The sequence below is a fragment of the Petromyzon marinus genome, chromosome 64 (genome assembly GCF_048934315.1).
Source record: "Petromyzon marinus isolate PM22_M1 ecotype Great Lakes invasive population chromosome 64, UKy_Petmar_22M1.pri1.0, whole genome shotgun sequence".
Classification (NCBI taxonomy): Eukaryota; Metazoa; Chordata; class Hyperoartia; order Petromyzontiformes; family Petromyzontidae; genus Petromyzon; species Petromyzon marinus.
Genome location: NC_133730.1, coordinates 5,388,792 through 5,399,730, shown reverse-complemented (window position 1 = coordinate 5,399,730; position 10,939 = coordinate 5,388,792). Strand labels below are relative to the sequence as shown.

General features: G+C 57.1%; 1 protein-coding gene across 2 annotated transcripts in view; it reads right to left on the bottom strand.

The window, feature by feature from the left end:
- Positions 1–2,633: 2,633 nt before the first annotated feature.
- The window catches only part of LOC116956333 (transcriptional coactivator YAP1-A-like), a 160,993-nt gene continuing 152,687 nt past the window's right edge, over positions 2,634–10,939 (bottom strand). For both annotated transcript variants that reach the window (XM_032977887.2, XM_076054107.1), the window contains 4 exons: positions 7,530–7,771; positions 5,326–5,449; positions 4,393–4,508; positions 2,634–3,990 (listed from right to left, as the gene is read on the bottom strand). The gene's annotated coding sequence lies outside the window, so the exon portion shown is untranslated. The remainder of the gene's footprint in view (positions 3,991–4,392; positions 4,509–5,325; positions 5,450–7,529; positions 7,772–10,939) is intronic.

Genomic DNA, 10,939 nt, shown 5'->3' with positions numbered 1-10,939 from the left:
TGTGTGTCCATCCGCGTGTCCGTTAATCATGACGTGTGTCCGTCAATGAGTACGTGTGTCCGTCCGTCCGTGACGTGGGGGGCCACGATAACTCACGTGAAGTCGATGGAAGAGGGGCGAAAGGTCAGAGTGCGTAAGGTCACGCCGCTACGCGGGGACCCGGCCCCCGTTCGCTGTTGAAATACGGCACACGCAAATTTACAAGTACAGCCCTTTGTCATTCCACACCCATCATCATCATCGTCGTCGTCGTTGTCATCAGCATACGTAGAATCCGCAGCCCATCATCGATCCGGTGTCGCTTAAATGAGTACCAGTTTGTGGGAAGTCCCACAAAAAAGTGGGTTTGTTGTATTTAAAAAAAAAAACCTAACGCCCGGCATAGGAATGTGGAATTTCCAGCACTGGCTAAGGGCTGCCGTTTGGAGGCTCGCAGAGCCTCGACGCTAACCGCTTTCGTGCAGAGGCCTCCGATTGAAACCCCTTGACACTTTAACGGGGTTTTATGTTAAAGGGGTTCTCACGTTTGTGCAAAATTGAAGGCCTTCAGCCCCCATCACCACAACGACTGCAATACCAAACAACGCAAAAGTCGCATTGAATGTGGCGGCTCACCCCGCCTTCGAAAATTGCCTAAATTCCACCCCCTTAGAACGATAAAATACTCGTTTGTCGCGGCGCGAGAGGAGGAGAGATCGGGTGGTAAAGTGGTGCCCCCTACCGTTGCGTAAGGACGACAGTTCACCGGAAAAAAAATAATTCCGCGGCTTCTGCTTCCGCGGGGACTGTGAGTAGAGATTGCGCTGCCCCGCGACAGCTCCGAATGGATTTTCATCAACGCACGCTAAGAAGAAGACGCCGCCGCCACCGCCGCCCAACATGCGCGACCGGGATATACAATTGCAAAAGAGTGGAACAACAACAAAAAAAACAAAATGCGATTGAACAATCGTTCGCAGTGCCCTGAGAACGATTGTTTAAGTGGTGCTCTGTCAATTAAAATTATGGTTATTATTTCGGGCCCAGGGGACCGCCAAATGCGACGAAACATTACTTGCGGGACTTAAAGCAGCTGGGGCGTGCGTGCGTGCGAGCTCTTCGAAGGCATGAAAACCCTACTGAAGATATTTCGGCGGGCCCCTCCCCATCACGAGGCAGCGTCGCTCACTGCCGCGTGGCAGCGTCTCCGTGTCGCGGGCTCGACTCCGACGGGACAATCAGAATAGATAGGTAGAGAAATCGGGCGACGAGTGACAAGAGTAGTTTAGAAATAATACAAATTAACGAATGCCAAAAAATAGCTACGGCACAATACTGCGGGGCCTGGCCCTGCCTCTCTTAACAATCCCATACCTGCGCGGTCAAACGTCCCTTGCCCGTCCCTTGCCCACACCTACACACACACCCCCACTCACACACACCTACACACACCCACACACACACCTACACACACACATACACACCCACCCACACACACCCACCTACACACACCTACACACACACCTACACACACACCTACACACACACACCTACACACACCCACACACACCCACACACACCCACTCACACAAAGATAACAAAGACAAAGATCCCCCATATAGCCTTAACAGACTGTAGGGGCAAGTGCTGTTAGCGAGCACCTATGAAGGCCGGAACGGTACACGAGGGGGTGGGTGGCCAGCACCACGCCCGACCGCCTTTGTCTCCCTAGTGGCAATGTTTACACACCGCACCAGGTACTCATTTGAGGCTGAGTCGACCTAGGGGAGGCCCGGTACCGGTTCAGATAATCGTCACTGGTGTTGGCCGTGAGCGGGAATCGAACCCGGGTCGCCAGGTTCATAGCGCAGCGCGCTAACCGCTACACTATCACACACACACCCACACACACCCACTCACACACACACCCTACCCACACACACACCCACACACACACACCCACTCACCCACACACCCACACACACCCACACACCCACCCACACACACCTACATACACCCACACACACCTACCCACACACATACACACCCACACACACACCCACACACCCACCCACACACCCACACACACCTACCCACACACACCCACACACACCTACCCACACCCACACACACCTACCTACCCACACCCACACACACCTACCCACACACACCCAGACACACCTACCCACACCTACACACATCTACCCACACCTACACACACACCCACACACACACCTACACACACCTACCCACACCTACCCACACCCACACACACCTACCCACACACACACACCCACACCCACCCACCCCTGTTGCCATCATTGTCACTCTCGCGGCCCTCCCAACTCTCGGAGGCCTGAGTGGCTCCACTCCGGTTGTCTTCCTTAAGCCGGCAGTTGGGTTATTTTTTTAACATGTATATTTTAAAATATATATTTTTCTTTTATTTCATTGCGATGCTTCTAAAACTGGGCTGATATCCTGATTGCTCCTGGGCTCGCTCGCTACACCGGCCACTGGCAGCAAAAAAATAAACGTGCATTTGGAAGGCCCCAGCCCCGCTCCGCCCCCCCACCCTCTCGATGTTTCGCTGATCGTTCAGCTCCGGGCTTAAGTTTTCTCCGGGAACGTCCCCCCCCCCCCCCCCCCCGGCCCCTACCCCCATCACCTGGTAGGATGCAACGCAGGTAAGCACGTGACTAGAAGCAGCTGTGGCCCACGGCGAGGGGTTGCAACGGCGGTTGCCGTTTAAGCGGCCGCCGCTTTCGCCGTGCGCTCCTGCCACGGGAATCGCGGAATTTCCCACGCCGGATTGGGGCGCCGTTCAGCGCGAATGTCTACGTGGGCGACGCGCGATCGTTTCCATCTAGGTTGAATCGGCGCACGGACCAAAGGGCTCAATTTTTGATTTAAAGCTTTCGTGACTGCAGTGATTCATATTCTTGGTTCTTTCGGTAAAGTCACGGTTTTTTTTCTTCACACCTGATGATGACTGTTTGTGTTACGGTCGAAACGCCGTGAGAATTTTATTGTTTTATATATTGTTTATTATTTTATTGTTTCCCTTCAACGTGACTTTACCGAAAGAACCAAGAATATGGATCAAAGGGCTCGTCGATGGCTTCGGACGCCGATGGTTGCGGCCAAACCTCCGTTTCTCCACCGCCGAGCTGTGACTGCGAGGTGACGCGGGTCGGGGCGGCCTCCAAACAGAGACGCCCCAAAAGAAAACAATTGCAGGGTGCCTCAAAAAACACAAAAGTGTGTAAACACTTTCACGTGCAACAATAACCACGAGAAATGTTCCACCGGGCCTCCGGAGGCCACCTGGAGCAGATTCCAGGAGTGCTCGTTGGCAACGATGACGAACAAAGTGGAGGGGGGCTCTTTGAAGCTATTAACATCACATTTGTTATCATGTCGCAGTGTATTAGTATCCGTTCGTTTTACGTTAAAAACGAGAGTCCCCATGTAAGTGTTAACAAATTTTTTTTTAAGCACCCTTCCTTACTGAACGACTTAGCGACCCCCCCCCCCCGACCCTTCCTGACCTTCGACACATCCTTGCAGCCTCCTCCTCCCCCCTCCCCGTCCGTCCGCCACACCTGAACCACACCTGAACCACACCTGAACCACACCTGAACCACACCGAACTGGAAGAAACCCACCCACCGCCCGCCCACCCGCGACCTCGCGAGCACGAGAGCGCGCCCTTTGGCCAGAAGCGACGGGAAGCGACCGGACTCAGAGCCACGTCAGGAGGTTCTCCTGCTCCAGCTTCGAGGGGTTCAGCACCGACTCGACGTCGCTCAGCAGGTCGGAGCTCAGCGCCTCCTGCAGCGAGGGCATGAGGGAGTCCTCCCCGTCGACGCCCATGCCATCGGCGCCCTCCAACGCGCCCAGCTCCCCGGCGGTGCCCTGCACGGCCTCTAGGAAGTCGGGGAAGCGCGTCGTGGTCTGGGGCCCCGCGACGCTCGGGGGGATGGCCCCGTTGGGGCCCCAGGCTCTCGCCTGCGTGGACGACCGACGGGGCGGGGAGGGGGAGGGGGAGGGGGGCGGAGAGGGGGGTTAAGGGTCGGCGGCGGGTTGTGCGTGTACGCGCGAGTGTTGTGCGTACGTGTGTATGTGCGCGTATGTTGCACGTGTGCATGTTTGTACGTGGAGCATGTTGTGCCTGCGTATATGCGTATGTGCCTGTGTTGTACGTGCGTGTTTGTGAATGCGCGTGCGTATGTTGTACGTGTGTGTATGTTGTACGTGCGTACGTACGTACGTACGTATATTGTGCGAGCGTATGTTGTGCGTGCGAATGCTGAGCTTTCGCACGGCATGTAGCTACCGTGCCAACCGGAGGTTTGCCGCGGGGTGGCGGATAGGGGGGGGTGGTGTGTGGGGAGGGTACGGCAACGCTACCCGTGTCCATCTCCTCGACGTTGCCCAGGAAGTCCTCCGGCGTGCGGGGCAGGCTGTAGTTGCTCAGGCCCAGGCCACTGTCCGTGCTCTCATCTCGCGAGTGGAACGTCCCGCCGCTGCCCGTCCGCCCAGCGGATAGACAAATGCACGCACGCACACGCACGCACGTACACGCGCGCACACGCACACACGCACACACGCAACACGCACACACGCACGCGCACACACGACGGGCGGACGTGAGTTTCGAACGTAGATTTTTTTTGGCGTAAACCCACAACTCAACAGATGGGGGAAGTCTCATTTGGGTTAGAGATCCACGGACAATGAGATAGACAGGGAGATATATAGAGATACAGAGATACATAGAGATCAATCGAGACACAGGAAGACGCATAGAGATAGCCATAGAGACACAGCGAGAGAGATCCGTTAAGACACACACAGAGAGACAGATCCAGAGACATAGAGACCCGTCGAGACACAAAAAGACAAAGATCCCCCGGATAGCCTCAATGCACTGCAGGGCAAGTGCTGTTAGCGAGCACTAAAGAAGGCCGGAACGCCACACGAGGGGGGTGGGTGGCCAGCACCACACCCGGCCGCCTTTGTCTCCCCAGTGGCGATGTTTACTGCACACCGCAACCAGGCACTCATTTGAGGACGAGTCGACCTAGGGGAGGCCCAGAACCGGTTCAGATAATCATCACCGGGTGTTGGCCGTGAGTGGGAATCGAACCCGGGTTCGTAGCGCAGCGTAGCGCTAACCGCTGCACCATCTCTCTCCACAAGAGACACACACACACACACAGAGAGAGAGAGACGCACAGAGACGCACAGAGACGCACAGAGACGCACAGAGACCGCGCAGGTTTCAAAGTCGACGTGTTCAACCGATGCAGCGACTCGAGAGAGCAGGGATGAGCCTCATGCCTGCTGAGGAAGGGGTCGGAGCTGGTGGTGATGGCGCGCATGTCCGCGACCATCCGGGCGGCGACACGGGGTGCTGCGGCAGAGCCTCCATGTCCATGGGGAGCTGGGTCCTCAGAACGCGCTCCTGGGGGCAGAATGAAGTCGGATTTTAGGTGGGGAGGGGAGGGAGGGAGGGAGGACCTCTGGCAGACAAATCCACGCGACCACGGGGAAAGAGGACACACACACGCCACATACACAGCAGGCATCGTCAGGGTCGGGATCAACCCCACGACCTCCTGTATACCAGGCGAGGTAGTTAACATCTCCTAGCCACGTTAATACCCCTTCTCTGCCACCTCCCCCCCCATATATAAGTCTTCACCCCCCACCCCCACTTGGCTGGTTACGATTCCCGTCACGCCGAATTCGAATTCTCGCGGAGTTTCTGTTAACCCCCCCACTCTCCCCCCCCCCACTCTCCCCCACCCCCACTCTCCCCCCACCCCCACTCTCCCCCACCCCCCACTCTCCCCCCCCACTCTCTCCCACCCCCCCACTCTCCCCCACCCCCCCCACTCTCCCCACCCCCCCCACTCTCCCCCACCCCCCCACTCTCCCCCACCCCCCCACTCTCCCCCACTCTCCCCCACCCTCCCCCACTCTCCCCCCCCCCACTCTCCCCCACCCCCACTCTCCCCCACCCCCACTCTCCCCCACCCCCACTCTCCCCCCCCCACTCTCCCCCACCCCACTCTCCCCCACCCCACTCTCCCCCACCCCACTCTCCCCCACCCCACTCTCCCCCACCCCACTCCCCCCACCCCACTCCCCCCCCACTCTCCCCCCCCACTCTCCCCCCCACTCTCCCCCACCCCCACTCTCCCCCACCCCCCACTCTCCCCCACCCCCCCCACCCTCCCCCACCCTAGCCCGCTGTCGTTCGGCCACTTGCCACTGGGTGGAGGATGCGAGCTGGGAGAAAAGAAACCCCGCGGAGCCTTTCGGTGACGAGTTGAAGCGGCGAAGAGACAAACGAGGCCACGCAAAGACGCGCGTGCTGTGGGCGTGCTGTGGGCGTGCTGTGGGCGTCCTGGGGAAGCCCCCCCCCCCCCCGCCTGTTCTCTCCGATTGGCGCGGTCGTGTCTACGTACGCCGCGAAAGAAGTTCAACGCGCGATACACGAACTTTCGTCGTAATTATTGGATGATAGTACAAAAGTCCCGTTCGCCCTCTTAATTTTTTTATCGGCATCATCATTATTATTATACATGGCGTTTGACCAGCGGAGGCCCCACGGAGGCCCCATGGAGGCCCCACGGAGTCCCCACGGAGGCCCCTCGGAGGCCCCACGGAGTCCCCTCGGAGGCCCCACGGAGGCCCCACGGAGGCCCCACGGAGGCCCCACGGAGTCCCCTCGGAGGCCCCACGGAGGCCCCACGGAGGCCCCACGGAGTCCCCACGGAGGCCCCACGGAGGCCCCACGGAGGCCTCACAGAGGCCTCACAGAGGCCCCACGGAGTCTCCACGGAGTCCCCACGGAGTCCCCACAGAGGCCCCACGGAGTCCCCACGGAAGCCCCACGGAGGCCCCATGGAGGCCCCACGGAGGCCCCTCGGAGTCCCCACGGAGTCCCCACGGAGGCCCCACGGAGGACCCATGGGCGGGGGAGGGGGAAGTTCCAGGGGTTTTGCCGTCGTGCCGTTTAGAGCCGCCAGACCTGGACACACGGTGGTCCCGAGACTTCCGCTTCGAACATTCCACCCCCCCCAACCCCCCAGCACTAAATACTGACAGCCCCCCCCCATTCTTCAAGATACCCCCCCACCCATCATTCAGACATAAGCACACTCATCCACCCACGATGATGACGACAATGTTGATAAGGACGATGACGACGATGATGGTGACGACGATTATGGTAATGACGATGCTGATGATAAAAAGACCATGACAATGATGACAATGATGACAATGACAACGATAATGACAATGATAACGATAATGACGACGATGATGACGATTATGACAACGACGAGGATGACGACAATGATAAGGATGATGACAATAATGATGACAATGACCATGGTGGTGATGACGATTATGACGACGACGACGACGATGTTGATGATAATGACCACGGTGACGGCTATGAGAAGGTGATTGTGATGACGATGCGATGACCAACAACCACCTCTTGACTAGCCCTCACCCCGCGCTCCCACCTGCCGTATGAGCTGCTCCTGTCGCATGCGTAGCCGGTCTTTCTCCATCTGCAGCCGCTGGAGCCTCATCTTCCTGCTGCCTTTGCTGCTGCTGCTGCTGCTGCGCCACCATCGCTGGGGGGACTGCCCAAGGCCATGAGCGGGGGGCCCCGAGGTCGGGGGACTCTGCGGAGCCATACCCGGGGAGCCCATGCCCCCTCCGCTGGGTACCATGCGCTGCTGCTGCTGCTGCTGAGACATCACTGTGACACACGGGGGGGGGGGGGTCAAGGGCAGGCATCGCAATCGTCATCATCGTCGTTATCATGACCGTGATCATCATGGTCGTCATCATCATCACCATCATGATCGTCATGGTCTTCATCATCACCATCATGGTCATCATTGCCATTATCACCATCATGGTCATCATGGTCAATGTCATCGTCATCATGGTCATCATGATCATCATGGTCATCATGATTGTCATGGTCATCATGATTATCATGGTCATCATCATCACCATCATGATCATCATTGCCATCATCACCATCATGGTCATCATCATCATCATGGTCATCATCATCATCATGATCATCATGGTCATCATCATCACCATCATGATCATCATGGTCATCATCATCACCATCGTGGTCATCATCATCATCACCATCGTGATCATCATCATCATCACCATCATGGTCGTCATCATCACCATCATGGTCATCATCATCATCACCATCATGGTCATCATCATCATCATGGTCATCATCATCACCATCATGGTCATCATCATCATGGTCATCATCATCATCATCACCACCATCATGATCAGCGGCGAGTGCATATCACAGACCGGAGCACGTGGAGGAGAAGTCCACGCGACCGCGAGAAGAAACACCCAAACTTCAAATATACAGCAGGCGTCAGGGGTCGGGATCGAACTCATGAACAACTGTGTACCAGGCGAGGAAGTGAACATCTCTCCGAGCCACCGTGGTGCCCCTATACGATCGAATGCGTTACGCGAGTTATTAAATAAGTGTCGCTAGTGCCAGGAGAGAGAGAGAGAGAGAGTGGCGGGGGGGGGGTGGGGGGACAAAGCTGATGTTTTCATTTCGCTCGTTTGCAACCGGGCAGATTCTCACCGCTCGCTCTCACGCACCCAAAGCGGCGCCCGGTTTACGCCGGGGAAATTCGTTTTTCGAGCGCAGATACGCGGCACAAACAAAAAAACGTGAAGGCAAAGATCCCCACACCACCCACCCACACCACCAGCGCGCACGCTGTTGGGGGCGGGCAAGTGCCGTCACAGCGAGCACCAAACCAATACCGATTCCAGCCGACATTCGCCACCAAGCGACGGCGAACGTCACCACGGCGCCTGCGTCAGGCTAGGTGCACTTCCGAGGCCGCGCCAAGAGTCGAGCGCCAACGCGCGCACAGGCACGCGCAAGGTCGCTGCCACGTTTGAGCCGGAGAACGCGCGAACGCGACGAAGTTGTTGTCTTTTTGTTTTAACCTCCCATCCTGTCCTCCCCCCACAGCCCCACTCCCCCCCCTCCCCCCCCCGCCGCCTTCGTCTGCCCCGTGAGTTGTGGCGCCCCCACAACGCACGCCCCCACAAGTCTCCCCCGGCTGGCGTGGCGCAAAGGATTCAGCCCTGCGGGCAACCACCCCCGGGGAAGGAGACGTGGGTGGGGGGGGGGGGGCATGCGGTCAGACGGGGGGGACTAACAGAGCCATGCACGGACGCACGCACGCACGGACGAATATTTGGAGTTTGCGTGTCTCTCTCATCATCATCATCATCACGGTGGCTAGGAGATGTTAACTACCTCGCCAGGTATACAGGAGGTCGTGGGTTCGATGCCGACGCCTGCTGTATATTTGGAGTTTGCGTATCTCTCTCTCTCTCTCCCCGTTGCCGCGTGGATTTCTCTACGGGTTCTCCGGTTGTTCTCTCCACATTTAGAATCAACGTCACGAGTTTTAGGGTATTTGGCTGCGCTAAATGTCCATGCGGTGATAATAAGCCACTTCGTCGAGGCTATCATTCGTGATGGCCAGGTCGCCGCTGAACAAGAGCTACTATGTCGCCCAGTGGGCCTCACCCTGGTAAGTGTAAACAAAAAAAAAGAGTTTAGTTTAGAATGGACGGAGCGATGGACCGACAGACAGACAGATGGGAGACGTGGTCCGGTGAACGGACGGACGGATGGACAAACGGACACGTAGCCACGTGGATGGAGAGACAGGCAGACAGACGAAATGGATGTGTCCCAAGTCACATGGTCGGATGGACGGACAAAGACTCCCTCCACATAGACTTAAGGCTGTTGGGGCAAGCACCGCTTGCGTGCACCTATGACGGACGGACAGACAAATACACAGACAGAAAGACAAGACGTGACAGACGAACCGATGGACCGACGTAGTGGACAGACAGACATGCGGACACGTGGACGCAGTGGACTGTCACACAAATGTACGGTCAGATGGACGGACACACAGAGATGGACGGATGCGCGGACAGTTGGGGAGACAGGGAGAGACAGCCGGCGTACGGCAGGAGCAGACAGCCAGGCGGACGCACGGACAGACGGAAATCGACAGGAAGATGGTTGGACGGGTGAACAAGCAGACGGGCAGATGGAAGGACAAACAAATATACGGGCAGACAGACAGAACCAAGTACAGATGGACAAGCAATCGCACGCAAGTTGCAGAAGGGCACACGGAAGACAGCAGACACCCTGGCACCACGAGCATCCGATGTAAAGGGATAAGTTTTATTTTACAATCTGTCAAGTGAATCGTTACGGTCGGCCGGTAGCTGCGTGGGAATTTGATTTCGCGCGCAAGACAGAGCGGGGGGCGGGAGGGGGGGCGGACGGGTGACGGGGGGGGGGGCGATCAGCCATGGACACAATGGCGAGGTGACAACGGGGTTACGATTTACGAAACCAGCGGAAACGTTAACCACGGCGCGTCTAATTTGTCACGTGTGCGCTGACGTTAAACAACAACAACAACAAACAAAATATCTCGATTTAAAGCTTTCGTGGCTGCACGGATTCATCTTCTTCGGTTCTTTCGGTAAAGTCACGCTCCAGCGCTGTCCTCGTCCCTTCACCTGATGAAGGCCGCTTGTGTTGTGGCCGAAACGTCGTGAGAATTTCATCGTGTTATTTTATTTCATCGATTTATTATTTTATTCTCATTCGAACGTGGCGACTTTACCGAAAGAACCAAAGAGAACGAAACATCGTGCGGTAAAGCGAAAGGGAGCTCAAGCCACGCTGCCGGGAGCGCTATCTTCCGCAGAAACACGACCTCCTATTAGCACGGTTGGCTACGTACGGTGCGAAAGAAGGTTCAACGTACGTACACGCGTGAATTCACTCGCGCAAAGACCCACAGGCTCACAC